The following is a 3790-nucleotide window of genomic DNA, read 5'->3' as shown; positions in this document are numbered from 1 at the left end:
GGCTCATCATCTTCTGACCTGTGGCTCCCTTGACTTGGGCAGCCTACCCTCCGAGCTGCCCTGTGTGGGTTTGTCCACTCCAGCCGCCTTGGCCAGATGCGTGACTCACAGACCCACGTGGGGGTTGCCAGCGTCTGCAACCATGGGAGCCACTTCCTTTGGGCCTCTATAGATAGACGCATGTGCACATACATATATGTTCATACATATGTATTCTTTGCCAACCCATCATTAGATATGCAGCATATTTGCATACCAACTCACTGCTGTCAGTCAGTTCTGACTCAGAGCGGCCATTGGTGTGTGCCTGTGTGTGTGCCCGCGCGTGTGTACACGCACGTGCGTGTGTGTGTGTGTGTGTGTGTGTGTCTAATTATGGCAGTGGTTCTCAACCTTCCTAATGCCAGGACCCTTTAATACAGTTCCTCATGTGGTGGTGAACCCTAACCATAAAACTATTTTCGTTGCTACTGCATCACTGTCATTTTGCTCCTGGTATGAATCGTCAGGTAAATATCTGATAGGCAGGATGTATTTTCATTGTTACAAACGGAACATAATGAAACATAATTAAAACATAGTGATTCATCGCAAAACAATATGTAATTCTATATCGGGCTGTTCGACCCCCGGAGGGGTTGCGGCCCCCACATTGAGAACGACTGAATGATGGGGGGCTAGCAGAGATGGTCGCAGGTGCCGTGGATTGCGGGAAGAACCAGTCGTGCCAGAGCGTGTTCACGGAGGTTGGCAGTTAGCAGGGCAGTCAGGCCTGGGGAGAAGGGCATCATGATGGTAAAGCTGAGGCCACAACAAGATGGACAAAGGAAAGGACACAGCGGCCGTCTCGAGCGTCGCACACCCCACAGCTGTGAGGAGAAGGCAGCCCAGCGTTTCCTTCTGCGGTCCAAAGGGTTGCTATGAGCAGAAGGGACTCGGGCCTCTCCCAGCAACAGCAGCGCACAAGGTGTACGTTGGGGTGCCGCCTCCCCCTCCAGGCAGTCCTCCCTCCAACTGGCTGGGACCAACGGCTGCTTGCTGACTGGCTGAGCGAGAAAGGGTTCAGCCCTCCTGCCAGCTCTCCGAGGGGCAGAAGCCAGGACTCTGAACCCTAGGGTCCCCCCACACAGCAGGGACCTCCTGGCTCCACCTCCCACCCACCCACCCCTATCACCTTGAACTACTTGTCTCTGCTGTCTGGTAGCAAGGCTTTCTACAAGGGCACCAGACTCCACGCGGCCCCGGGCTCCTCACTGCTGCCTAGTTCCAGCAAAGTTCACCCCACGCTGTTCTTGGGGAGGCAGAGACAATCTCCTGGTCAGACCTCGTCCTCAGAGTCCAGGCTTCTTGGAGGCTCTGTGTGACCACATGGGCATCTGAGAAGCAACCAGGCCCTGCCCGCGGTGACCTCCAGGACTAGGCTCCAGGGGGGGCTCCTGTTTCCGTTGCCAGCTGAACTCGCCGCTCTGTTCAGAAAGACCGGTTCTATCGACAGAGCGGCTGGTACCTGTCCTCCGGCGATTCAGAGCCAGGGGTCCAACCGGGGCGGTTTCTTCCCAGGGTGAGCCCAGCAGCACAGCTGGCCCCCCAGGACAGCCGCCACAGCACTTCTTCAGCAAGACGCTCGGCGCTAAGATCCGAGTCTCGGAAACCGTGTGGAGCCAGGCCTGCTCGTTGCCCAGCATGGCACCAGCTTGTGTGTTGCAGGAACCGCCTTCTTTGCCACTGGAGGTTGGCGGTCACCCACCTCAGGCGAGGCCCTGGACGCCACTCTTCTGATCTGCACGCTCATTTTGTGTCTGTGCCACACGTGGGGCATTCTCTCAATGGTCCATCGCTCCATCGTGCTAGTACACACTCAGAAGGAGCCACACCGACTGCCATCGAGCCACTGCCAACTCACAGCGCCCCCTTCCCCCTCTGCGGATGTCTAAGACTGTAGCTGTTGGCGGGCGTCTTTCTCCCGAGGAGCTGCGGGTGGTTTTGAACTGCCGACCACGCGGATCTCATTGCAGCCCCACGTGTGCCTTCACGGTTCCAACTCAGAGCCAATGAGTATCGATCTAGATCTCAATGGAAACAGAGACAGACAGAGACAGGGGCAGGGACAGAGACACAGACAGACAGTGTGCATCCCATCCAAAGACCTCGTCTTTCTCCTCAAGAGCGGCAGGTGGGTTTGAAGTTCCCACCTGTCAGTGAGCAGCCTAACACTTACTCCACAGCACCGCCAGGGCTCCCTGAAGAAGCTAGTTCAAGACCATCAGCCGTTCCTTGGGAGAAAGAGGAGGCTTTCTGCTCCTGTAAAGATGTAGCGTTTCAAAAGCCCATGGGAGCGAGTCTACCCTGTCTTATAGGGTTGCTATGAGTCAGCGTAGACCCAGTGGCAGTGAGTTTTGGTTTCGACTACGTTATTCTAACTCATAGCGCCCCTATAGGATAGGGTCGCACTGCCCCTGTGGGGTCTGAGGGTGTACATCTTTACGTGAGCAGGAAGCCTCCTCTTTCCCCCACAGAGTGGCTGCTGGGGTCAAACTGCTGAACTTGTGGTCTGCATCCCTCCGTGTACCCTCTGCTCCACCAGGCTTCTGATGCATCTCTTATATTCTTATTATTTCATAAGTAAATCATTTAAGGGGGGTCTTCCAGCTCTCCGAACAATCCACATATCCATTGAATCAAGCACATTTGTACATATGTTGCCGTCATCATTTTCAAAATATATTCTTTCTGTTTGAGCCCTTGGTAACAGCTCCTCTTCTTCCCCTCCTTCTCCCACCCTCCCTCCCTCATCAACCCCGATAAATGACAAATTATTATCATTTTCATATCTTACTCTGCCCAGTCTCCCTTCACCCACGTTTGTTTGTCCCCCTGGGGAGGGGGGATGATATGCCATTGTAGCCGTTCCCCGTTTCTCCCTCTTCTCCCCCCACCTTCCCTCTACCCTCATAGCTTTCTGCTCCCCTTACTCTTCCTGACAGGTTTATCTGTCCTGGATTTCGTGCGTTGTGAGCTCTTATCTGTGACAGTGTACATGCTCCGGTCTAGTCAGATTTGAAAGGTAGAAACGGGGTCATGATAGCGGGGTAGAGGAAGCTTTAAAGAACTAGAGGAATGACCGCCAGAAGAACGCACTTCAGAGGCCAGCACTGAAGCTGCAGCTCAGGGAGGGGGACGTGTCTGATCAGAGCACACAGGAGCGAGTGAAGGGAGAGGAAGAGAGAGTGGAGCACATCCTGCCCACCAAGCCCTGAGGACAAGATTCCTGCTCAGAGCAGCCAATGCACAGAGAGGACCATATGGCCAGTCCCACCACAAGACCCGACATCCCTCACTGACCCACAACCCTACGGGGACAACACTGGAGGCACAGTGCGGGAATTGTCCCCAATCTGAACCCACCATACGGGGCGAAACACTAAGGGCATGCAACAGAACAGCAAGGGGAGCCGAGCCATGAAGGTCCCGGGAATACCAAAAATAGACTTTGGGGCCAGGGCTTCGCACCCCACCAGACTCGTCTGGAAACCACTCTTAAAGGTGAAAAAACAGACCTTGAACTATTCATAGGCTTTTCTTTTTTGTTGTTGTTTTATTTTCTTTTATTGTTCTCATTTGCTCTGTCTTGTTTTTGTGCTTATTATTGTCTCTGCATGTCTGTTAGATAAGATAGGTGGGACAAACAATCTGGAGGAGAAAACAACGAGCTGATGGCTCTGGGGGACATGGGAGAGGAGGAGGTGGGGGAAAGGAAGTGGCTGTTAACAAACCCAGGGACAAGGGAACA

Source organism: Echinops telfairi, unplaced genomic scaffold, assembly GCF_000313985.2.
Source record: "Echinops telfairi isolate 266 unplaced genomic scaffold, ASM31398v2 ScPeMD7_1;HRSCAF=3_0, whole genome shotgun sequence".
In the NCBI taxonomy this organism is placed as follows: Eukaryota; Metazoa; Chordata; class Mammalia; order Afrosoricida; family Tenrecidae; genus Echinops; species Echinops telfairi.
The sequence above is the reverse complement of the archived record's forward strand: the minus strand, read 5'-3'. Positions refer to the sequence as shown.